Below are 27625 nucleotides of genomic sequence, written 5' to 3'. Positions count from 1 at the left end.
GTATCTGCACTTCTCTAATCGGTGTAGCCAGTCTGGGAGTAACCTCCAGCCTTGTCTCACCAGGCGAATTTCACCCCTGTGTCCATTAGGTCACTCCCCCCAGGACCCACACCCAACTCAGAATCAATAATAAACACTCTCATAGTCAAGCTGGACCATCCCCATGACCACCCCCATGAACTATCAGAGTGCATTGGTGTTCTAAATTTTGCCTGTCCACACCTTCTCCTGGTATAGTATCTTTCTTTTACTCCACTTTACTCCAGACCTCTAACCAGTCCCATGCGTCATCTGGAAATATGGCAGGATGTGACTTCCCTTCCATGAGTACCCTTAGTTTAGCTGGATACATCATCATATATTTTATGTTTTTCTCACAAAGAGAATTCTTAATAGAGTCAAGTGTTCGACGCTGGTGCTGCACTTGGAGTGTGAAATCAGGGAAAATCTGATGGTTACACTTTCATACTTTATGTCGCCGCCTGCAATATGGTGCTCGGTTCCTGTAATTGAGGATTTGAGCTGTAATGTTCTAGGGGGGCTCTGGGGCGTGGCACATGTCCCACTGCGCGGTGCGCTCTCTCAACTGAGAAGAAGGTAGATAGTCTTTTGGGACGTAGCGTGTTAAGGATCAAGTCTTCCCTGAAGAGGTCTACGTATTGTCCCTCAGCCCCTTCTGGAATCCCCACCACTTTGGTGTTATTCTGGTTTGCCCTGCCTTCCTGATCTTCTAGCCTCCGCAGGACCTCCCCTTGTTGCTTGTTTCTGGTGCCGCTTCATTTTGGATTGTAGACAACCAATATTTTTTTCAGCCATGGCTACTTTCTCTGCCATTCCACGGAAATCTTCACTAAGGAGGTTCACTTCCTCGGTGACCACATCCAGTTTGGATTCAAGCATGTTCTTTAAGTCTCTGATTGCTTTCATGATAGCTCAGAGAGTGAGGTTGTGCCCTGGAGTCGCTCCTTCCACAGGTCCTGATTGTCTGGTGGTCCCTAGAGAAACAGTTTATTTATCTATTTGGTTGGACTGTCTAGGGTGAGGGCCTTTTATTCACACCCTCATGGGCGGGGACAAGAGAGAACGTGTAGGCCACCAGGATCTTTAGGTAAGCTCTATGGTTGGGACCTGTTTAAGCACCTCAGCCAGAGTCTCCGCACATCGTCTTGGACCTTATGGGTCTTCACCTGTAGTGATAGGATGCTAGTGGGCTAGCGGGCCAGATCTGGGCTCCACACTGCCAGTACATGAGCTATAGGGGTCAAGCTCAACCCGTGTGCCCCGCTGCTGCTCGGTAGGTAGTTGTTAGGGTCTGGAGGGTGGCGTCTTATGGCTAAGCACGCTTTGCATAAAGAGTAACCCCAGGGGTCTCAATACTCCCCTTGTGGCTGGTATTCACCTATCGGCCTGGATCTAGGGCTTGATGTATTCCACTTCAAGTAAGGCAGGGTTTAAAGGCCTCTGAAGTTAAGTTGTACCACCATGCTTGGGGGGATTCTATGGCTGGTCAGGGCCCACTCAAGACTAGGGGCCAGCGCTCCCTCTAAGCATTGAGCTTTGGGCTCCTTATCGCTTCACTGGCCTGGGCCCATCTGTGCTGCTCCGTAGGCTTCACCCCTCCCAGCACAACAACTCACAGGACTCCGAAGCTCGGTCGGCCATCTCAGCTCACCGAGCCCCTGACAGGAGTCATGACTTCCATCTGCTCTGCGCTCATCTGTACAGCTACACCACTCATTACCCCGGTCTCTGGGCCTGCTTTACTCCAACTTCCGTGGCCTCTGCATGGGTGAGCCACTGTACCTCTAGAACCCACATCACTGGGGTTCATCGGTAATAGGAGGCAGTTGATGTCCAGCGCTCTGCAGACCGCTCGTCTGCCGAACATCCAGGCTATTGCTCTGTGCAGGGTGCTCGCCATTTTATTCACCGCCCTCGCCCGATCTATCTGCTCCGGACATTCTAATTATCTGAGCAGCAGGTCCGGATCAATGGTCTACGGCGTTCCTTCTTGCATTCCAGGTGCACGGTGAGTGCAGATGAAGGCGTATTCTGCAGGATTTTAAGGGTTAAAAATTCAGTGGTTGGAGGAGCTGACTCCGTGTGCGGCCATTCCTCTCGGCTGCAGGCCATACCCCCCTGTTTACCTATGATTGGGTATATCAGTGCCTCATAGGTGAACTCACATAGACTGTAAATGGTTATGGATGGAGAAGCATCAATAACTGAAATGAACTTGTATATATTTCTGTACAATCTGTTCTGTTCCCATCTGTCACATTACTGACAGGAATCAACAAAATCGTGTTTGATTACACCTAAAAAAAGGACAGGCAAGTCCAAACCGCTAGGCAACATACCCTTTAAAGGGGAACACAAGCAACTGCTGGCACATTTCAGCATAATTGGGACTTATCATATACCCTCTGCCAGAAGGGGCATCTTTTGGCTTGCCTACCTACTCCCCAAAATTTAGAAAGGAATTGTCACTTTTATTTTTGGGTCTGCCATTAGCCAATACCTTTTACTTGGTTAAAAAAACAAAAATCTTTAAAAAATACTCATTATATCATTTTTTTATATCAATAAATCTATATATACACACACACACACACACACATACACACACATTTATATGTGTTTAATCATATATATATATGTGTGTGTATATATATATATATATATATAAATATATATATATATATATATATATATATATATATATATATATTACCTACTGGCGGTCGCCAGTAGGTATATATAGTTAGGATTTTTTCTCTATGGGATTTTTGAAAATTCTATGTCTAATAACTTTGGCGTTTGTGGACGGAATTGGCTGAAATTTTCAGGAAAATGGAACATTTTGTTTCTGAGCAGCCCCTGAAAATTTGGGGGGGGATTCGTCAAGGGGGGGCCGAGAAAAAAGGGGGTCCCAAAACGTGTTTTTAACATTGAGTTTTCCATAGGGCGGTTGGCCTCACTTTTAGCCCGAACGGCTGAATGGATTTGCACGAAACTTGGCAAAATTGTAGGGACTGGTAGCCCGATGTGCCTTTTGTAGGTCTCAATATATGTGCTTCAGTGGATTTTGAGAAATTAAGGTTCAAAAAAAGATATATATCTGTAACCGCGGACTGGGCAGCGCTCCGCTACGCGTACTTTTCGCGCAACGGAGCTTTGTGAAGCGAAGCTGATTGGTTCTCCGGCGTCTGTCAACATTCCAAACAGTCCGTAGCGGCCGCCATCTTGTCTCTCGGTAGGATCGAGAGACAAGAGGAGGCGAAAGCGAAGGGGCAAATGACCATAAGGGGGAATAGTAGATCCTCGCTGACCCCCTAGGTTTGATGTGGAGGTTTTAAAAGGGCCCCGCGGGGCAAAAAAAAAAAATAATAATAATAATCGAACGGCTGAATGGATTTGCACGAAACTTGGTAAAATATTAGGGACTGGTAGCCCGATGTGCCTTTGCTAGGTCTCAATATATGTGCTCCAGTGGATTTTGAGAAATTAACGTTCAAAAAAGATATATATCTGTAACAGCGCTCCGCTTCGCGTACTTTTCGCGTTACGGAGCTTTGCGAAGCTGGTTGGTTCTCCGGCGTCTGTCAACATTCCAAACAGTCCGTAGCGGCCGCCATCTTGTCTCTCGGTAGGATTGAGAGACAAGAGGAGGCCAAAGCGAAGGGGGAAATGACCATAAGGGGGCATAGTAGATCCTTCCTGACCTCTTAGGTTTGATGTACCATTTTGCCAAGTTTGGTGTAATTCCGTTCAGCCATTCAGGCTGTAGACGTATGTAAATGTCCTATGGAAAATTGCATGGGGAAAACACATTTGAAAGTGTTGAAATTTAGAACCAATTAAAATGTTACTTTGGTTTTGTATTTGTGTGTGATGAAAGTTAATTGGTTATGTATATATGTCAAATGAGAGGAAACCACAGCCATTTTGTGATACTACTGTCTGAGGTACATTTGTGAGGAATTTTTGGTGGTGAATTTCTGGTGTTTTTGATTTACACAGTACTAACACTTTTCCTACTTTTGAAAAGGTGAGTTGTTAATTTGTAAGGGGAACTATGTTGTACACTTGAAGATAATTTGAAAAATGTTTTCTGTTATTTATTTGCAGTCCTTCTGTTATACTAAATACTTGATAAAGTTAGTTTTATATTATGTATTACTAAAATCGATAAATGAAAGTGATTATTTTTTTCTGCAATTTACAGCAAGCAATTTCAAAATAAAATGGCTCACAATGAAGAGACCGTGGCAATTTCTTTTGAATCGTCCACTACATTGATTGAAATTGAGAGCACCAATAATGAAACATTGTCACAAGGAGGACATGACTTGTATGATTCCATTAGATTGATTGAAATGGACAGCACCAAGAATGAAATATTGTCACAAGGAGATGACTTGAATGATTCCACTACGTTGATTGAAATTGAGAGCAGCAATAATGAAATATTGTCACAAGGAGGAGATGACTTGTATGATTCCATTAGATTGATTGAAATGGACAGCACCAATAATGAAATATTGTCACAAGGAGGAGATGACTTGAATGATTCCACTACATTGATTGAAATTGAGAGCACCAATAATGAAATATTGTCACGAGGAGATGACTTGAATGATTCCACTACATTGATTGAAATTGACAGCACCAATAATGAAATATTGTCAGAAGGAGGAGATGACTTGAATGATTTTTTTGATCAATCTCTTGATGGCGAATTTATCGAGTGTTTGGAGACCATAGAGTTACAAGAATCATTATTGGAGACTTTTCATGAGGACATTGCTGATGAGGACATGTTACTAGTTCTTTCAAATTTAGAAAATTCTGAAGAATAAATTTATATTTAGAAATCAAAAATTGTTTGAGACATTATTCATTTTTATTTTTAATTTATGAGGTTGTAGCGAAGTGATTGTAGTATAAAATGAGACTTATAGTATAGAGTGCAACATTTTTATGTTACATGGTAAGTTTACTCATATTTACTTCCCTTCTGCCACTATATTATCTCCAATGTGTATTTGACATCTCTTCTTCATCTCCGGCCTCCTTTCTCTCACTGTGTGTCTCCGATGCATCTTATCGCTGCTATTTTGTGTAATTACAGAAGAGAGTAAAATAAAATAGTTCGGAACGTGAAAAGGGGGCAAAGTAGAGTACTCCTCACCCCCTAGGCCTTTTTAGGCGGTCCCAAAAGGATCAGTTTCTGCTTTCCTGAGAGATTATGGTATGAGTTCCATATACCACAATAACTTGCATTACAACATGCAAGATATCTATCTCCTATTACCAACTTTTGGAGATATTCGCGCTAAGCGCGAATATCTCCAAAAAGTAACACCTGCCCTGAGCAGTTCTTAGCCATGTTATCCAATGGGAGGTGGATAACATGGCTAAGAGCATTAGCTCGGTAATGTATGAATATCGCTGAGTTTTTAGCGATATTCATGCATTGCGGCCGTTTATTATCGCATTTGTGATAAACCTTGATAATAGCAAGGTTTATCTTCGATAATTTCTGATGATGCTTAGCGGTAAAAATTCGTTGGTAAGCATCGTTAGCGATAAATATCGCTTAACTTTGGTAATATGCCCCAACGTCTGTTAACGTTCGATTCGAAGGAAATGAGGAAGTGTTGAAAAACATTGTCTGCGCCATCTTGCCTTTTTTGAAATGCCACACTTTTGTCGTGCACGGCAGCCATTTTAGATGTCTTGACCAGACCCACTCTCTGCACGCTGTCGATTCGTAGCATGGCTCCTCACCCTCGCAAGCATCTTCCCCAGACACTGGTCACCCCCGCTCTCTGTCTTATGCATGGGCAATAAACCTCCCCCCATCTGCGCTGCTCTTCCCTGAGAATCACACTGTGCCCGCCCGACACCTCCCTTTCGCCCTATTCACTACCGCACCCTCTGACACTCCTCTTCCTCTGTGTCCGATTGTCCAGGCTATCAGCTAGCTCTGCAGATGTAGTTTATGGCCCCAGCTGTAAAGAATCACCCCTCTTCAAAGGAGTTATAGTAGATGAAGGCCCACACCCGATGAGATCCGTCACACCACACGTGTTCCTACTATCTGAAAACCATCCTGTATTGTGATTGGGGAGGGGACCGAGCCTGAAGCGGAAGATTCCAGGAATCACTCTTTGTACATCAAAGTTTTTACAATTATGTGTCACATTAAAAATATATAGCACTCCAACAAAGTAGTAGGAATATAAAACTTTAATAACATATAAATATATACAACAAAACAAAAACAGTAAAAACATTTAAACAACGAAGAGACCGTGGCAATTTCTTTTGAATTATCCAATAGATTTATTGAAATTGACAGCACCAATAATGAAATATTCTTGTCAGTAGCGGTCTGTTGTGCGAATAGTTCCAGGGCAGCAGAACGCGCTGAAATCTAGATGGCACGAAGTGATGTCTAGCAAGTTGCCGCCCAGCAAATAACGGCGTGGGGCGCCGCGGGGGTGAGTGAGTCCAGTAGGCACCACAGCTATTCTTACCGGCATTGCAGAATTACTGCTGGGGACAATGCCTGTGCTGTAGCAGGGTCACAGCAGAAACAAAAAGGATTCTGTTGAAGATGTTGTTGGTTTTCAATTTGAAAACAGTTCTGGTGTCAACTGCTATGTTATTGTAGTGGTTAATGTTTTGTTTTCTCTAGAAAATGTAAAAGAGGGGGAGGCAGTCCAAAGTTCCGTTAAAAGGGCAAAGGAAAGGATCGGTGGTTTGAACTATCAGTCAAAAAGGGGAGGGGGTGCAACAATTTTTCCTACCGGGTCACACTGTGCTTTCACCGGAAGTGAGGTCTGCAGGATTCTAGTAATTCAAAGTGAGGCTGGCGCCGACGTCCCGCGGATACAGTTTCGTCACTCCACGGGTGATCATGGCAGTCATTCCCCATCGGGGGTCGGAGACTCCCGCGGCTCCTCTAGAATCTTCAAGGTCGTGGAGGACTACGGTGGTGGAGTCAACCAGTGACCGGGCCATTTCTTTATGCTGGGCCCGCTCTTGCCAGGTCGACCGCCATTTTGAGAGTTCGGTAGCTACTGGCGATCGCGGGGTCAAATGAGCGGACGGGCTCCACCCTGCCGGGCGAGACGTTGCAGCATGGCCACAGTGGAAGAACCCTTTTCCGGGCGCCTGGAGCGCTGAGGGTGCAGCTGGGAAGCCTCCACCTGGGGAGGCGGGAGAGGCCTGTTCGCACCGTCTCTCCCTCCCAGTGCACCCCACGGCGTCTCGCTTGAGATTTGTTATGGCCGGACCAGGCGATGAGGACGAGGGGGGGGGGGGTCGGAGGCATGTGCAAGACATCCCCCCCCAGGGTTGTTGCAGCAATTATACAAGAAAGAAGAAGTGTCCCGTCCGTCTTCGGGCCGGGCTTCCGGTAGATGTCGGCCGGACGCCCCTGGCTCTGGCCCCATGAACGGGTTTCTTGGTTTATTGGCTGCAGCCGGATCCCGTCGGCCTCGGCCCCCCGACCGTTGGTGGCCGGACCGGAAGAGCATGTGGCGGGACTACCTGCAACTCTCAAGGGCCACCGCGGCCGGACTGGGAGAGAGAGGGGAGGGTCGAGGAGACATTCCCCCCCCCCTGCAACTGTTCAGCGTTGTAAAGGCAATCCCCTGGCCGGGTCCCGCTGGTCTCGGCCTCTCCTCCGGCTACACCCTACGTTAGGATCTCCTGGCCGAGGCGTGGCAGCAGGACCTGCCTTATATGGGCTGCTCCCGGCTGGGCGTAGCCGGAACCCTGCCCCACCTTGGAAGTTTCCAGAGTGGGGGCGGATGTTCTACTGACTTGCATTTTCCCTAGTCTATCGATTTTTTTGGCGTGGCAGGCGGTGGGACAGCGAGGGGTGATTTGGTTTCTCTTACTGTTTTTCTGGTCTCTCACCACTGGCATATTTCGAACGTTTTCTTGTTTCTAGGACATTAATAGGTTTTATCATTACGTTATGTTATCGTTTCTTTGTTCGTTGTTTAATAAAAGTTCATGTTCATCAGTGGCCTACTGATTTTCGATTTCCTATTCTTTTCTTTCCAGGTTGTTTCATGCTAAAGTTTCTGTTAACAGGATACAGTGATCACTTCGTTATTATTGCATATGTCCTTTTCACTAGGGGTGCTCTCTGGTCGGGCCAGATGACGTATGTCTAGTAAATGGTCCGGGTGAAACAGGTGCATCAATCAGTGGGGAGTAGATAGGCATGACAGATTACAACGGGGGAGAAAGGTCCGCATTACGTACCCTTTCACTACTTGCAAAGATTTTCCTACGTTTATTTGCAAACAGGGAATACCTCCAAAAAGAACTAATTCCCAAACAGTCAATGTTCGGACAATCAATCAATCAATGAGGAATGAAATAGGTACGACGTGTTAAAGGCTTGCGTTACCTACCCTTTACTATCTGCAAAGGGAGAGAGAATATTCCTATTCTTCCTCGTTTGCAGGCAGAGAAGATCCTTAAGAGAACCAACTTCGAACAATTCAATGCTCGATTCAAACAATCAACAAGGGGTACTGTGAACACAAATGAACGCCGCTTATGTACATACGCATTGCTATTTTCAACAGGTTGTTCCTAATGTTTCTATTTTAGCGAGGTCAAAAAGAGATCCCATTAGTGGCCTACTGATTTTGCTCGATTCCTTTTGTTTTTTTACACGGTTTTTCGCTATCTGCAAAGACTAAACAGAGTATTTTGACTCTGTGCTTGTTTGTAAATAGAGAATGAACCAAAGAGAACAATCAATCAAATGGAGAGAGAAGCAGGCACGACGGATTACAAAGGGGGCAAAGGGCTGCGTTAACTACCCTTCACTATCTGCAAAGAGAGAGTACTCCTAATAGAAATGAGGGGTGGGGGGCAGCATTCAAAGCAGATCAGTGTGCATAAACACGAAAATGTTTTTACTTACCACGTACTTGACATTCGACAGCTTATGATATTTGCTATTAAAAAACCATTGAAATTCACTGAAAAAAACATAGGTTATAGACCATATATAGTTAGGAATTAGCATTTACAAAACCTTGAAAATTCACTGAAAAAACCATAGGTTATAGACCATATATAGTTAGGAATTAGCATTTAAAAAACCTTATTTTACTCACACAAAACCATTGAAATTCCATATATAGTTAGTTGCACTAACTATATATCGCGCACCCGCAATCCACTGCTGATGATGTCACATATTACATCATTCATGACATGGTCAGTGACATCACTGATGACATCACTGATGACATCTTAAATGACATCACTGATGACATCACACTTGACATCAATGATCACATCACTGATGATATCATTCATGTGATAATACAATGCATCTCCTCACACTGTAATATAACCTCCGTTACACCCAGTGTTAAATAGAGAGTATCATTTTTGAAACCATTGACACACCAATACTAGTTACTACATACGCACTCACTGATTCCTATGTCTACACACACATTCACTTATACAATCATTCATACATAAAATCACTCATCTTTACAACACTATCATATGCACTCATACACTTATACAGACACTCACACTCTGCCACTCATTCATGGAGTTACTCACACACCTAGTCAGTCCTGAAAAGAATCAATCACACTTCCATTTTCTCATCTATACAGTTAAACACAGAACACCTTACATTTTTGAAACATATACTAACACATAGTTACTCTCTTATAGAATCACTGATACAAGTACACATTGATCTGCACAGAGTCACACACCTCCCAGCCAGCCATACACACACTCAGTCTCCCATACAAATACTTGTGCAACCAATCAATAACCCATATAGCTACTTATATAGCTACTGATCAACACATGCAGCAGCTTGCACAACAACAGAGATACTGATGCACACTTTCAGACAGTTTAGTCACTAACCCGTGCATTCAGTAAGACGCATTTAATCACTCACTCATACAGTCAATCACGCACCTACTAAAACCTTCATTCAGACACTTATACATCCACTCATTCTTCAATATGTAAAACATATTTAAACTTTACAGAAACACATAATCACTGGATGTTGTCATCAGTGATGTCATCAGTGATGTCACTGACCATGTCATGAATGATGTAATATGTGACATCCTCAGCAGTGGATTGCGGGTTCGCGATATATAGTTAGTGCAACTAACTATATATGGAATTTCAATGGTTTTGTGTGAGTAAAATAAGGTTTTTTAAATGCTAATTCCTAACTATATATGGTCTATAACCTATGGTTTTTTCAGTGATATATATATATATATATATATATATATATATATATACATGTATAAATATATATATATATATACATATATATATATATATATATATGTGTGTGTGTGTATATATATCCGCAAAACTCCAACCTTCCTTCGATCTTCTCAGAAAACAGGAGCACGGAGCACAAGTAGGTGCAGATTTCTGTTTTATTTAATTCAAACAAGCACTAGCACCATTACACATTTCTGCTCCAGAGAACCTTGATCACATGATGCGCTTAACGGTGCTGAGTCTGTTTTTATACAACTTTTTTTTCTCAATTATTTGATATTTTTTCTTTTTTCTCTTTCCATTCTTGAAGTGACATGTGCCCAATGTGCAAGGTATAGCATAGACATAGAAAACATATTGTCAACCGCTGTTTAGTAACTATTGTCATAATTTATACATTCAGGTTTAAATACCTTTTCAAATTATGTATAGTTATTTTTTGATTTTTAATACATCCTGGTATAAATATCTATTCAAACAATTTTGCAAATGGATACATAAAGTGCTAGTGCAAATTATAGTACCTGTAAAAAGTGTTTTTGTGCTAAACCTGCTTTTAAGATATAAATTCCTATCTGAAGCCTGTGTAAAATCAGCTGATAAAAATGTGTAATTTGTTAAAAGGAACCTAGTGTCCAATTCTCTTGTGTTTATGTATTTCTTAGACATTTCTTGGAATAGTATTAGAGGCAGGTGTATAATTCCTAAGTAATGTTAAGACCTTCAGGGAATTTTGTATCAAGGTCTAGAATATATCTGTTTTTTAGACGTCTGAGTGCCTTTTCTCTAACCCCTTCTCATCTGTATGGCGGAATAGCATCAATTATAAAGTATTTGAGTTCTTTGGGGTCCGCATAATGTGCTTCCCCAAAGTGTCGCGCTACGGGGTAAGCAGTAGCTTTAATATTGATAGCTTTAATGTGTTGAAGTATCCTCTTGTGCCCTTGTAGTATTGTGCTGCCTACATATCGTAGGGCACACAGACACTCCAGCATATAAACTACATAGTCAGAATTACAAGTTAGGGCCTTCACCATTGGTTTTTCTAGGTCACTAAATGGGGTGTCATATGATGTTTTATTAATCCCAAATTGACATACTTTGCAAGTTTTGCAGCAGTGGAATCCCTTTCTTTGAGACAACCATGTGCCTTTGGTTTGGGTGAAGGGGTCATTCTGAACTAGGAAGTCCTTCATAGAGGTTGCCCTAGTGTATTTAAAGAAGCCGTTTTTTGGGAGGGTATGGCCGATGATGGGATCATCAAGGAAGCAAGGCCAATTTTTTCTAATAATTTTTCTAATTGCCTTATCTTGCTTGTTGTACTTTAAGATAAATATAAAAGAAAATATTTTTGTGTCTGGCTATCTACCATCTTGTTGTCTTTGTTGATTAGACTCTCCCTTGCCACTGCATTATTTTTCTTAATAGCCTGTTCAATACATTTATATATTATATATATATAAACATATATGTTTACTTTCATGATTCCACCCAGGCTGCCGAACACACGGACACCTCTACATATGGGCATGAGACTTGTTCTTGTTCCTCGACAACTTTCAAAAACAGTTCCACAGCATTCAAAAACAGTCTGAGCACTTGTGGGGTAATTTAAATCATGTATTTCTGCAGATGCATTTTGGTGTGATGCCTTCCTCCTCTTAAATGTCCAACTGTTGTTCCTATTGGCGGGGCTTCAATTAGTAGTCAAACAATATAGTTCTTGGTTGATTTACTTTGGGCCCCAAGCATAGACAAAACAACATCAGTATTTATGTTGTATATAGTTCACATATGGGCCTCAGTGCCCCATAAACCATCTTTAGCCAATGAACCATAAAATACTGTTCACAGTCCCCGCTCCAGAATTACAGCCTCATAGCATTGCCGATCCTGTCATTGAACATGGCACACATAGCTATTGTCTCCACTGTGTGTATGCCACTTTTCTTCCAATAGTAGTTATTTGCAGGGTTCCCAGAGGAGTCCGTCATATGGCTGAACATCCTAGATTTGTATAATCAACAACCTCCATGGTCGATGGGCCTTGGCAGCGGTGGTACTGAGATTCCAAATAAATACATTTATATGATTCCGCCCAGGCTGCCCAACACATAGACGGGACTAAAACCCGTTTTTGTTCCGTAACAACTTTTATAAACAGTTTGGAGCACTCACTGGGTAATTTAAATGATATATTTCTGCAGACACATTTCAGCGTGACGCCTTTCTGAATACAATGACACAAATATATATCAAGCACAGTGACTGGTTTATTTTAAATGTCCAACTGTTGCTCTTATTGCCGTGGCTGCAACCAACAGGCAAGCGATAAACTTCCTGTTTGATATACTATGGCCCCAAAGAAAAACTGCAACGGTATTTATTTATGATATATTTAAAGGTAGCAATTTCTAAGCTCCCGGCAAGCGAAAGCAAAGACAAAATGTATTCCCTCCAGGCAAGAGCTTTAAAAATGATCCCACCTGCTGGGAGAGGACTTCAGATCTGTTTGCAGTCATGCAGGGAAGAACACATAACTGAATTTTGCCCCCACCTGCTGGGAGCAGCATTTTGGTTACAACCGGCGGGAGGGAGCAATGCTGGATCTCGCTGGAAGTGAGTATCCAGCAATGAGGATATTGTGGGTGCTCTGTGTGGGCACCCACCCTCTCTTAACCGAGCCCCAGGAAATGGGGTAGCTGGGGCCAAAATTGGCCTAGGAAGGTGTAACATGTGCTTCCCCTCTCTTGTTGCACATTGTCCGGTATCCCGGGGGATAGGGGCTGCATTACTCCCTCTCCCTTATTAACTTTGGCCTTGGGGGATGGGATTCCCTGGGCCTAAACCAGCCCAGGAGGGGGGCCATGTGTCTGCTCCCCCATTTTAGCAAGGCCAGGCACTGTGGGATGGGGTCCCCTGGGGATGAAATCGACCCGAGGAGTGGGACTTTGTATCCCCTACCCATAAATATAATGGTGGGACCCGCGGAATGTGGGTCCCTGGGACCAAAATGATCCTGGTAGGGGAGCAACGTACCACCCTCCCCTGAAAAGAATGCACCGGGCACTGGGGGACGGAGTCTCTGGGAACAAATTGGCCCAGGGAGTGGGACACATAACCACCTCCCCCACAAAATATACCAGGACCCAGGAGATGGGGTTGTTGGGGCCAAAATCAGTCCATGGAGGGGGAACACGTTTCCTTCCTCTTAATATATGCACTGCGCCATGGAGGATTGTGTCCCTGGGGCAAAAAGCCACCGGGCCAGGGAAGGTGCCCGCAGTTTCCGGGGTTAATCACAGGGCCTTGTCGCAGGCAGTTGGGTAAATGTATAGTAATTAAATAAAACTATACTAAAAAAAACTAGAAATTCACTGAATAAACAAAGGGTACAGGGACATTATAGTTAGTAAATAGTATTAAAAGCCCCACGAAACTGACCGAAAAAACCAAAGGTTACAGGGACCTTATTGTTAGGAAATAGATGTTTAATTAAACTTTGAAATTCACTAAAAAAGTAGGTATTATAGTTAGGTTCAGATTTTGCAGATTTTACACACACAAAACCATAGAAATTCAGAAGGTATAGTTAGAGTTATAACAAGTAACTATAACTCATACCCTAAGGTAACTCTGCAACATTTGCTGTTTTGAGAAAACTGTGCATTTTGGGGTGTGAGTTATAGTTGCCTTAGGGCACGAGTTGTAGTTATTTGAGAGAACTTTAACTATGAATGCTGAATTTCTGTGGTTTTGTGTGTGGAAAATCTGAACCTAACTATAACATCCATGTAACTTTTGTTGTTTTTGGGAGAATTGATAATATTTATAACTCAGTCCCTTAACTATAACATATATATATATATATATTATATATATATATATATATATATATATATATATATATATATATATATATATATATATATATATATATATATATAGAGAGAGAGAGAGAGAGAGAGAGAGAGAGAGAGAGAGAGAGAGAGAGAAAGATAGAGACAACGTAGTGGGTATTTACTCAGGCACCAGTTAGGTACATTATTGCTTGTTTCTTCTATTTACTTGCCCGCTGGCAAAATAGTCAAAATTATTTGCTATCTGGCTGGTGGCCTTAAAAATAGCAGATAAGGTTCACTATTTTCCCAGCTGCTGGTTAAACAATAGAGATTCTGGACTGCTTGGCAAGCAGCCATGCCAATAGCAAGAAGACTAAAACATTATTAACCCGCCACTGGCTAAATGGTAGAAATGCTACACTGTTTGGCCAGAGGCGATGCAAACGGCAGAAAACTTCACAGTTTTTCCTGACCACTGTCTAAACAGTAGAGATTCATAACTGTTCATCTGGTGGCCATGCAAATAGGAGAAAACCCTTACTATTTACATGGTCACTAGTTTAACAGTAGAGATTCTGTACTTCCTTGCTGGTGGTCATACAAATAGCAGGGACACCTAAATATATATCAGACTGTAACTAAATAGTAGTGATGTTCCATTGTCTGGCAGGCAGCCATGCAATTAGGAGAAAATTGTCAATATTTACCCAGCCCCTGGCGAAACAGTAGACATTCTGCCCTGTGCAGCTGGTGGCTGTGCAAATAGCAAACTTCACTATTTACCAGTCCACTGGTTAAATAGTAGAGATTATGCAATGTTTGTCCAGCAGTTTGATAAAAAACTTCTGCTGCCTAGGCAGCCAACATTCTGTCCTAAGGGGAACCCTTCCCCTTTGCTAATCAGTTACCACCCCAACTCAGGGGTTGTAGTTTTTGACAGAAAGTGCAGTGACACACTATAAATAAATTCCTTTCCAAATTGGAAAGTGGAGAGAGGAAACCCCATTCATTAGCCCTCCTATTTGCAACTCAGAAACCATTTCAAAAGTCCTTTTACTAGTCTAAAGAAATTTCCAATACATAAAAAAGGTTTTGTGCATACTGTACAATTATGTTTGTGGTCAAAAACCTTGTGATTTAGCAATATGAGGCCCTCAGTGGTAAAACTAGCTCAGATGCACTAAGCACTATCTGATAGAACTGATGGTCCCAAATGTTGGAATGTTTCATAAAAGGCACAAAATGCCACTTCATTAAACAGAAGGCCAAGACATTGTGATTTGACGGGTCCTTTTGGACTGTCATGTGCTCCATAAATGCCTCTACACTCTTACATTTCCCTGCAGATGTGACTAATGATGAAGCTGATTAGAACGCTTGCAAGACTAGTTTGAGCTGTTTATTCTTATATATAATAATATAGAAGGGTCATATACAGGATCACCAAATGGCTCCTTGTTTTCAGAACACTTCTTTTTCTGTAAAAATCTGTGACTTCTGAAATTATTAATGCAGGTTCACTTCTCATAAACAAATCATACTAAAACACCTGGAAACAATGGTTTATAAAATCAAAAACAAGAAATGGAAATATTGTATCCCAATAACATAGAGCCATCTAATATGTAGGGTGATTTTGTAAAAATAAAAACAATTGTAAAGGGCCCCTTATGGAGTGACTAACACAATATCATTAAGACGCTTTGTTCCAATTTCATAACTGAAATAAGAATAACTATGTGCCTGATTCAGAGTTTCGAAGACAGAGTTAACTCCATCAGTATGGCGGAGGACAATAGCGCTGACATCCTGAGGGAACTCCGTCCACCAAATTTAGACTGATGCACACCAGTGACATAGCCAGTATGGCATGGGCACTACGTGCAAGGAAGAAAATGGGCCCCATGGCCTTTGTTTGAATGGTTAACTACAGAAATAATAATCTCTCAGTGGCCGCTCAGGCCTCTCGGCCCTGGTGTCACTGCACCTGCTACTTTATCTTCTCATATTGGATCTTCTAAAGGATTGTATCTGGCGCATTCCTCCCCAGGAATTTTGTAGCGCACCCAGCTCCACACCTCGTGCAGTATGAATGCCAGGGAAAAGGCACAAAAGGCGTAACCCACAATGGGTTTATAAACCCATTTAGCTTAATTAATGCTAATAAATAAACACATGAGCGAATTCCTGTTTGGCCTAAACTGGAACCCTATGTAACTATTGCAGACGTTTTTTGGCGCACATAGTCTTGGCTGCAGTGGACAGAGACCTTACACTTCCGCACACAGAGGAACAAAATTAGGGGGAACATTGCTCCTGACCTGACTAGCTCTCCAGGTCCTCCTCCAACATGTTATGATATTCCTGGTTCTGGTCCTCCAGCTTGTTGTCACCTTAGAATAACTTGTCCATGTTATCCCATCCTCCTTGTTCGGGTCAGCCTGTACTTAACCATTCCTAACCAACCAGCTTCGAAATCATGTCTCCTTTCATTCTAGCCTTCATTATCCTGGACCTCTTTTTCCTCCCCATCCTGGACCTGCTTGTCCTGGTGTGCCACGTTCTGATGCCCTTGGCCTCTGTGAATGGATCTTCCTTTTCTACCTTTGTTATGGTCACGCTGATCCTCATTGCCTTGGTCGTTTTATCTATTATCCAGTTGGCTATGGTAGCCTTGCCATGTCCTCTTTATTGTTAAGGTCCTGTTCTCCTTCACTTGCTGTAGGATTAGAGGCACTCTTATGGTTTGACACCACGTGATTACATTTGACTCCCATCATTTTCATTGACTTTTGGTGTGTTACTTTGCACTAGCCTGAATGTACGTCTTGCATTGTCGCAGGGTTTCCGTTCTCCCACAGAACTGTGCATAGAGATTTGGAACTTCGGTAAATTAGGGTGACCCAAAACTCACCTCAGTACCCAAAACCCCTTACCAGGCTAGCTACAGTGTCTCATTGGTCATAACAAACTCCCAATGTTTAGACAAACCAGAACATGAACTTACAATACCTCAGGTCACGTGGAACACATGAGCACTCTTTCGTTATACAATCATTTCAAACCAGAACGTGGAGTAAATGAGGACACGTGCACATTTGAAATATGTATTTACTAATTCCGTATTCTCAAACGCAGTATCTTAGATAATACAAGGAAACATATTATCAGAAGCAAAGTTATCAGCATAGTTACTAGTCCATAAAAAGCAAAAGGTGACAGCATGCTAACCTGCTGTAATGAATAAGCGTTAACCACACCTATTTCTCACCCTCCCTAACTAGCATATTATATTAATATCTAAGAAGGTCTCTTTGGGGTTTATCAGGGCGGGCCCATACCTCAAGATCCTAGTATGAAGAGATCACATCTGCTTCCACCAGCTCTCTCTGCATGCGTACCGCATCAAGTGTGTATGTGTGCCCTAAGCAAAGCAATATAAAACCCGCCTAAAGCCAGGATTTGGCAGAAGCTGCACTTATGTTATGTCTATGAAGGTGCGGAGATCAGACTTCACAACAATTGTGTCGAGTTATCTTCTAGGCTTCAGCACTCACTGTACAGACAAAGTTTACTAAGCAAAGCTGATATCAGAGCAATAACATATTATTCTCATGTAAATTACAACGCTCTTGTAGGTTGAAAGCTAAATCAACAAGTAAGTGTCGTGTTCAGAAGCAGCAAAAGGAAAATGGCATTTAAACATTTAATAAGCCCACGCTAACTTAACACAATATATAGATAAGCAGTAACTATATGACACCCCCCCATGATCCGAGCACGGATAAGATAAGATAAGATAAGGGTCTCTTCATGAAAACAGAGTTCAAGAACGATGAGCAATGTTATAATTTAAAAAGTGATGGGAAAAAAATTCCATGAACTAATTCAAAGTGTCAATAGTGTGTTCATCAGCACTCAAGTCAATAGGTCTGGGAGGTGAAAAAATGGAAAGAAAAAGGTGTCATGATCAGAAACCAAGAAAGTTTTTATGGTAAGACCGAATATGCAAAATATGCAGCAACAGCCTCCAACATGAAATCACCGTCTTCATCCGAAAACAGTTCAGCCATCCAATTCAAAAGTGGGAAAGAACATACGTGCTCTTCCAGTACTGGAGCCTCTATCACCATCAGAGGACAACTCGGTGGGTTTTCAAGAAAGCTCTGTGCCAAGAAATCTTGCGCTGCTGCTAGTATGTTCCAAGGACCCATTAGTCCATGCATCAATGCCAAGGCCATAATCCTATCGCCAGAACAAACCAACTCGTGAGCCACGACGGGACACATCAGCTGATTAAAATCGACGTCAGGAGAAACCGTCTTGCAGAGACACAAATCAATGGCCCAGTCAAAGTCACAGCTCAGGCAATGAAATACAGGCTGGGCACAGGTGAAATAGGAAAATCGAAACGATAATCCAAACGCCGTGCTTAAAGTCGCAAGCGGCAGTGTGCCATATTATTCAAGCATCCTGTTGCGAAACAGTGCCAGGAGGGGTTGCGCGGCTTCTTGCACACGTAGGGCATCCATATTTAAAGAAACAAAAAATTACCAGGACGCCTGCCGCTAGTGCCAGTAAAACCGTGAATCCACCAAACAGACTTGAAACAATGGAATGGAAGAAAGCAGGAATGACTCCAAATATTTTCTCAAATGAAGTCACGAGACCACTGCTCACTATTTTAAAAAAGTGCGCCAGCCCCGTCGTCGGGGAAGCGTTAAAGACAGAATGAACCAGTTCGCTGAAATGCAACGGTAAATCAGTATTTAAAAGGGCTTGAACCTCTGTACGGGTGTTAGCTATGTGAAGCACAAATGTTTCTCTAGCCGAACTCAAGGCCACTTCTTTTTGGGACAATAGAGCTCTTATTCTGCTCATGCCATTGAACTCCGCTTTCAAGGTTGGGATGCGCGGCCAGATGGAAACATCCCCGTTCCCATGCGTGGGTGGGTACAGCAAATTTTTGCAGCAAACGACACGCTCAGTTACCGTTACAACATAAGCCACACCTTTAATTAACCCGCAACAATCTTCATTATTTAAAAGTAAATAACTTCCGTTTCCCAGCAAGGTAAAAGTCGGGGTGATCGCTGGAACAGGAGTCCCTTTTAAAACACAGGCTAAGTTTGGCCGGTCCTGGTTACAAGAACCATGCAATTGTATGTGCCTACACATTAATGAGTGATCAGGTGTTTCTGTACACTCCACCCCATTCAGATAAACTTCCTGTCCGTCTTTCAAACATCTATAAGTGAAAGGAAGGGACCAGACTTCATGGAGAAACGCACTACCCAAGGGCTCATAGCGACCTATGGCAACATATCGCATACAATTTGTAAATTTATACAAAGCAAAAGTTAACGTTATCAAACCGTGGATAAGCCACGTTGCAGCGGTGGCCTCTGCCACAGAAAAAGGCAAGGACTCTAATCTCTCAATATGTAACATTGAAAAGGAAGCATCTCGCATGGAAAGCAAGCGCTGCTTGTCAGTCAAATTAAAGGGGGCAAAGAGAGAGGAAACATTCATGTAGGTCCATGGCACCTTGCCAGATTTAAGTGTTTGAAGGGTCCATGCAAATTGCATGATAGAACGCAATTGATTTTGACCATGGTACAATACAGACACTTCATCCTGCACAATATCCACTACAGAAGACACAATATTATCCAACGTGTAAATGCGGGAAGAAAGCATGTTAATACTATTATGTACCACAGCAAGCACTTTTTCTAAATTGGCTTGATCTATAGCTCTAAGGCGAGTAGCCGCCTCAATCTGTGATGTTTTCCAGATTTCATTGTAAACAGCATATATCCACCTCTTTGATCTACCACTAGCCGGGCCTTTTATGAAATCATTTAAATCTACATCATCATTTAGCTTCGCAAGATGAAATTTAACTGCATACAATTTAGAATGTTTCAGCCAATTTTGACATAATTTTCCCACTGAGTAAGTCGTGACAGAATGTTCAGTTTCAAAACGTGGATCAGGCCTGACCTTTTTAAAACCATCAGATAAACTCAGAAAACGGTGCTGGCATGAATCAGCACTTCTGTGCCACATCAGCCAACCTTTTGGATCCATACTGGATATATTAAAGGAAGAATTCAGTAATAGTGTTTGCAATTCCCTAATAGAAAACTGAGTATAATTACTCCAGCCAGAATATTCTTCTAACTCAGGGATGGTTGGAGTATTCAATGTTTTAGAAGTAGCCAATCCAAAGCATGTTGTCTGTGAAATAGAGGAATTCAAAAACAACATTTTATTCGGGATGAGACAAGCACGGTGCAAAGCCTCAGTGCCTTGCACCTGCCAGCTTTTAGTACCCTAAACAGATTTTAGGTCAATAGTTTTCTTCCACAATTCATAGCTGCCAATAGCCAGCTGATCAAGAAAGGACTTTGAGTACAATAATTTGGTATTGGTAAGTCTAACCTTGGACATAGGCTTCTGTGTCATTTTGAAATAAAAGGACTCGGGATTAGACTGATTGAAGTCAGTAAAATAAGTGTACTTTTTCAAAAAAGTACTTGAACTGCCTTGTTTAGGAGCGGGGCAGTGCTCCCACTGCGTATAATTTACAGTACTCCTTCTGGAAGTCGTTTTATGTAAGAAGTGATTGCCAAAATGTTGAAAGCAAAACAAATCACCATAATTAGCAGATTCTAAGTATAAATCCTCAGCATCAAAGGCAGCATAGTATTTCAAATCAGAAAGCAAAGACTTTACGGCCTGAACATCCCAATCATCAGAACGTATGTTTTGTTTCACTACATCCCCCATGTTAACTCTAAGCACATTAGGGACATTAACAACCTCAGTAGGGCCATGAATTTGAAATCTAACGGCATCCCACACTATCCCATCAAGGACAGGCCAAGCAGTGATGTTAACAAATGTCAAGTCTTTTCAGTCTGTGTGCAGAATGCGATGAGGAAAGGGGGGCCAAAGTTCCATTTATAATTCGGAAAAAATAAAACACAAACCCAATTGACATAAAAAGGTAAATTGAAAAAAGCACCAGCCAAATATATGTCCAAGGGGGAATCAAAAAATGTTTTTTAAATAAGCTGGCATAAACTGCAAAACGTGAGGGTTTCTTCGAGGCATTGGAAAAAGTGTCAAATGAAAATCTGGATTCTGTGGCCAAACGTGCTTGCAGGTCAGGCATGGATAAATCAGTGGGGTAAGTATAGTCTATTTCATCATGTTCAGTACCGGGCAAAGTACTTAATAAAGGACTGGAAAGTGCAGGTAATTCGATGGCCACTTCTGTTACTGGATTAGAAGCAGTGGCCACAACTGAATTTCTCACAATGGAAGGACAGGAAACTGCCGGTGTCATGCTAAGAAGAATCGGCCACTCTGTGTATCTTGACATTGTCTATTGAGATAAACCTGTTTTCCTTACGACCAGGAAGTGGTGGTAAAATGACTGTTCTTGTGCCCTTCACGCCAAGCACTGGAACCTGAGCTCGATAGGAAGGACCAAATTCTTTCTTGTTATCGATCTTCTCTCGAACCAGTTCTCCAACTTGGGGTAGCCAGCCGACTACCGGGATCTGCAACGCATCAGCCGATGTGGAGGACAAATGGTCCTTTGCAAGACTGTCTCTGGTCTTTTGTAGATCCTGTAAAACATTGCAATGTTCATCTACGTCAAAGGGTGCGGCGCGAGCCACGCAGTCTAGACCGTCAAGGTCAGGGACGTACATCTTGATGCCAAACAGCATTTCGTATGCCGCCCACCCAGAGACCTTCTAGGGAGATTATTAAGAGCACGCTGCACGCCATTGAGGTGGGCCAGTCAGTTTCTGCCAGTGCCTATAACTCGAGCTGTCAAAGATTGCTTTAAATCACGGTTCATTCGCTCCACTACACTATTACCCTCAGGTCTGTAGGGAGACGAAAACTTGACTTGGACCCCCATCGAAGTCATGGCATCCTTATACGCCTTAGAGGCGAAAGCCGGACCCTGATCCGAATGGAAGGTACCACAGGCAAAAATCCCTACAAAGATACGCAAATCTCTAATGACAGTCCGTGAATCAGCGCTGCGATGGGGCCAGACCCATACAAAGCATGTGCATGAATCCACTGCGACTAAGATGTACTTATACGCAGTGTCTGAGGAAAATGTACCGCAGTGATCTAAGTAAACACAGCCGAGCGGTTTATTAGATATGTACAACTGTGTCTGTGGCGGACGCGCAGCAGTCGAGGGTTTAATCTGCTGGCAAATGTCACATTGAAGGACATAGTCTCGCGTCTGTTTGTACAGCCCCCGCCACCAGAAACGTTGTTGTAATTGAGTTACAGGGGCCTAGACGCCCGCATGCGCAGACGCCGCACCTTCATGTGCTGCTGTAATCAAGTCAGCCCTGCGATCCGAGTTGGGAATCAAACGTTCTCCAACATCAGGAATTTTCACAAAAGGAACCTTTTCGGGACTTAAGTGGTACGTGTACTTCGAAGGGAACCCCGTAGGATGTTTACCTCCCTTCTCAGTGGCAGCAACAGCCGCCAAGATGTCATCATCAATCTTACTTTTGGACCGAGTAACTGCTGCAACTAAGTATGTAGACACCGCTAATTTTGCCGCTTCATCAGCAAGCGAGTTACCGACAGCGTGGACTCCTACACGCTGATGGCCGAGAGTATGAATCACAAAAACGAGCGGCAATGTAGCTTTAAGCTCTGCCACTCGAACCCAGATCATCTTGTGTTTTATTGTGCTACCCTTGGAATCACGAAAATCATTCTGAATCCAAAAGAACAAGTTTTCATTGTAAGACTGTACACAGTAGTATGAATCACTCACAATAAGAGTTGTCACACCAGGATCAGCGTACTCCAACGCTAGTAAGAGAGCACAAAGCTCTGCCAATTGTGCAGTGCAGTCCCCTAGAGGCTGCGTGTGTACTGCCTTGGACTGGAACTCATTGTTCACCATGGTACCGACCACAATGGCGCATGCGGAAACGTAGGCGTGTTTAGAGCCATGCGCAACCTGCGCCGAACCATCAGTGTAAATGATGCAATGGAAGTCCTCCAAAGGTCGCAGTGCTAGAGGAGCAGGATGAACAAGTTCATACTGCAAGTACTCTTGCGACCGTAACGAGGCGTCAAAAATAAACGTGACATCCGTGGATGTCAAGGACGCAGCCCATTGAATACACCGAGGGTGCAAAGCTTTTGAATTTGGTACACTGGCTTTCGTGACTGCCTCTAAATGAGGACAGGGTGTAACAACCAACATGCGTTTCCCCTGTGACAGAGCTTGTTCCTTAAGAATCGCCATCTGCACAGCTGTTAAAACCTTTTCCACAGTGGGAAACCGCATCTCAGCCGAAGTGTACAAGTGTGACTTGTAAGCAATAGGTTTTGTGTCTCCTTCATTAAAAGTGAGGTACGTGAAACCCACTGTCCCTGGAATTATTCTTATCACCAGGTAGGTGTGGTTATCATGAGTTAGTAAGAATTTAGAAGCGAGCAGATCATCCTGCAAGGATTACAAGATGGCTGAGTGCTCAGGCAGCCAGCATGATTTGGAAAATGTTGGTTGTATCAAAGCATACAAAGGCTTGATACGCTGGGCATATTCCGGAATGTATGTCCTCCCGAAATTCAAAAAGCCCAGCAAAGACTGTAATTTTTTCAGGGTTGTAGGAGCGCACAATAGAGCGCATTTCTCCAAGAAGTGTGGAGCCAAACCTCTACCTTCATTGTTGAGCTCATAGCGCAGGAACAACACTGTGTACTCAGTAATGTGCGATTTTGCAAAGTTAAATTTGTAACCCATGTCTGCAAAGTTACAAATAATCAAATTTACACGACACAGATGCTCCCAAATTTCGTCGTCTGTGAGATATATGTCATCCACATACGAGCAAGCATCTGGGTCGATCCTCTCCAAAAGAGAGACTATGTGGGCGGTAAATATACCAGGACTATTCTTATAGCCCATTGGGAGACGCCGGAATTGTTTTTGGACCCCAGCGCATGTAAAACTGGTCCATTGGGAGCTAAAGCTATCCAATCTATGGGCATAGAAACCATTGGAAATGTCAAGTATTGTTTTAAAACGCTTACGCACTAGACTATCCACTAGGGCAGAGCCGTGAGTATTCTGTACTGCACAGTTACGGCAATGCGAGTTCAAATGCCGGTAATCCAATACCAAACTATACGATCCATCAGGCTTGGTAACAGTAAAATGAGGATTATTCATCAGTGACACACATGTTTCAATAACACCCTGATATTCCAATTGTTCAAGGATTTCCGCGACGGAAGCTTTGGCTTCACGTCGTATGGGATATTGAGGTTGAGGCTGCGGCTGAGACCGCAACGGAATCTCGTGGCATGGGGACAATTTATCCCATCCACATTGGTTGCGGTACAGAGCCGGCGCTAGAGCCCTAGCCCACTCTTCTGCAAAGTGCTGTGCATGCTCTTTCAAGACAGTGTTCGCGAAACTTGGGAGGATTACCTCCTCCCCTCGCGGCGACGCAAGCACAAAAGGTGGGGGCCAGTCAGCCTCCGAAAGCAAAATGTCATACGTAGACGAAAGATTTTCCCAAAATACCCCTTTGATGGTACGTTGTATGTCACCTTCTATTAACAGGACAATTTCATAAAGTCTATCAGGGGGAGCAAGTCGTGTATCGGCTGTTTCTACCACAACGTAAACATCAGTCGCTGTCACCCTCAGTAGTGGACGGAGGGCCTCTCTCACTATGGTAATCTCCGCCACGCTGTCCAGCAAGGGCAGAGCCCACCTCAGATTCCGAAGCCGCGTACTCACTATCTGTGGCATATCGATGCGCTGTCAATGCTGCGACTTTCTTTTTCGCAAACTGCGGTCTCTTTGGCGTAGAGTCCTCCTGCTTCCCTGTGCCGTCTGTCTGGCGGGGCTGACCGCGTCCTTGCTGACCACCCCTTCCTCTTCCGCCTCCTCCACCACCGGTCTTCGGAGCCGATGAGTCCTGAAAGGAACGAGGAGAGTGTTGATCAGAAACCTGAAATCGATCAGGTGATTTAATCGTCGCGCGATCGCTCAAGTCATAAACTCTCTCAGTCGGCGCAGGTACTTGAGCCGCAGGATAAGATTCTTGAGTCTGCTGTTTCTGCTTCCCCTGATTCTGTTTCTATGGCCAATTTAGTTTTTTGGACTTTGGCTGGACATCTGCCTGAGCAGATTGCCCCTGCGGTTGTTTTTTCTCTTTGTCAGAAAAATATTTTAGACCCTTACTTGTGCGACCCACTGTTTTATAAGCAGCCACAACAATTCTCGCTAACTGGCGGGGCTTTTCGGCATCGGGAAGAGTTGCCAACGCGTTAAACACCTGAAAGTTCACAGCTTCCCCCTTGACATTAGCAAGTACGAGATCGCAAACTATTTCAAAGGAGCCACACAGGCGCATACCCAATTCAACCGCTGCTTCCGGTCCGTGATCGTCTTGAACACGTTTAATGATCGTAGGCAGTACATCGATAGACGGGGTGCCGAAACACCTCGTATAAACAGCCGCAAAAGTCCTCCCCCAGCTCGCACAGTCAACGAGTTCGGGAGCTAAATCTTTAGGTAAACTAATCGTCAAGATTCTATGTTTTTCACCTGGAGTCGTGTTAGGAAATACTGCTTCCAGTTGGTCAAATTTCTCGGCAAGCCAAAAAGGAAAGTCATCCTTGTCATCTGGTCGCTTACCAAACACTGCATTGACCATAACCGGATTGAGCTTTAATCCGCCATGTTCAGCTGGAAGAGCAGGACCGCCCGGGGGTCCACCCGGGAGAATACGACCTATGTATTGCACTAATGCACGAATCACGGCAACGGAAACTTCATGTAGCCGACGTGCCTCCGCTAGGGTACAATTGCCGCGTTGTGGATGAGGAGTAAATCCAGCCAAAACAGGCCAATTTGCGCCTGCAATGGACAAAGGACCTAACCTCGTAGCGGTCAACGAATGGGGTAGGGCGCCACCAAACCAAACGCGATGCTGCCAATGATCAATAGGTATCTCCAGTGTCCTGTACGGAGTATATTCATTCGGTACAGGTGAGGCAGTGTAGTTGTGGAACACACCAGAATTAGCGTCCACAGCCGGAAACGTCACCCACGAATAAAACAGTTCGTATGGGTAAGCTGCATCCGTACTCACTACCAAAACCACAGCCAAGCCTTCCAATGGGACCAGGAAATTCCGCAAATGGTTGCGCACCGCAATGCGACTATGCTGCGGGATGTCCACAAGCTGGGCCATGATAACACAGGAACTTAGAAAAACAAAGTAAACTTTGTAGCACAACTGGGTAGTAATTCAAGGAAACCGTTTTAGAAAGATTCAAGCTTGAAAAGACCTATTTAAAAAAATAGGTAGGTTTCGCCGACACTACCATTGTCCGGAAACGACAGTGAAGGGGTTAAGGTTAGAATGATATACTACTCGAGTGTCATGATATAAGACCACCAACGGTTGGGCGCCATGTCGCAGGGTTTCCGTTCTCCCACAGAACTGTGCATAGAGATTTGGAACCTCGGTAAATTAGGGTGACCCAAAACTCACCTCAGTACCCAAAACCCCTTACCAGGCTAGCTACAGTGTCTCATTGGTCATAACAAACTCCCAATGTTTAGACAAACCAGAACATGAACTTACAATACCTCAGGTCACGTGGAACACATGAGCACCCTTTCGTTATACAATCATTTCAAACCAGAACGTGAAGTAAATGAGGACACGTGCACATTTGAAATATTTATTTACTAATGCTGTTTTCTCAAACGCAGTATCTTAGATAATACAAGGAAACATATTATCAGAAGCAAAGTTATCAGCATAGTTACTAGTCCATAAAAAGCAAAAGGTGACAGCATGCTAACCTGCTGTAATGAATAAGCGTTAACCACACCTATTTCTCACCCTCCCTAACTAGCATATTATATTAATATCTAAGAAGGTCTCTTTGGGTTTTATCAGGGCGGGCCCATACCTCAAGATCCTAGTATGAAGAGATCACATCTGCTTTCACCAGCTCTCTCTGCATGCGTACCGCATCAAGTGTGTATGTGTGCCCTAAGCAAAGCAATATAAAACCCACCAAAAGCCAGGATTTGGCAGGAGCTGCACTTATGTTATGTCTATGAAGGTGAGGAGATCAGACTTCACAACAATTGTGTCGAGTTATCTTCTAGGCTTCAGCACTCACTGTACAGACATAGTTTACTAAGCAAAGCTGATATCAGAGCAATAACATATTATTCTCATGTAAATCACAACGCTCTTGTAGGTTGAAAGCTAAATCAACAAGTAAGTGTCGTGTGCAGAAGCTGCAAAAGGAAAAATGGCGTTTAAACATTTAATAAGCCCACGCTAACTTAACACAATATATAGATAAGCAGTAACTATATGACAGCATATGCCTTTTTCCTTGAAGAT

The 27625-nt window shown here is 43.2% G+C and overlaps 1 protein-coding gene across 1 annotated transcript in view; it reads left to right on the top strand.

Annotated features, from left to right (window-relative positions):
- Positions 1-27625, top strand: part of KHDRBS2 (KH RNA binding domain containing, signal transduction associated 2) — a 1768831-nt gene that overhangs the window by 1139031 nt on the left and 602175 nt on the right. The window lies entirely within an intron of this gene.

Source organism: Lissotriton helveticus, chromosome 6 (genome assembly GCF_964261635.1).
Source record: "Lissotriton helveticus chromosome 6, aLisHel1.1, whole genome shotgun sequence".
Classification (NCBI taxonomy): domain Eukaryota; kingdom Metazoa; phylum Chordata; class Amphibia; order Caudata; family Salamandridae; genus Lissotriton; species Lissotriton helveticus.
Note: the sequence above shows the minus strand (reverse complement) of the source record. Positions and strands in the feature narration are given on the sequence as shown.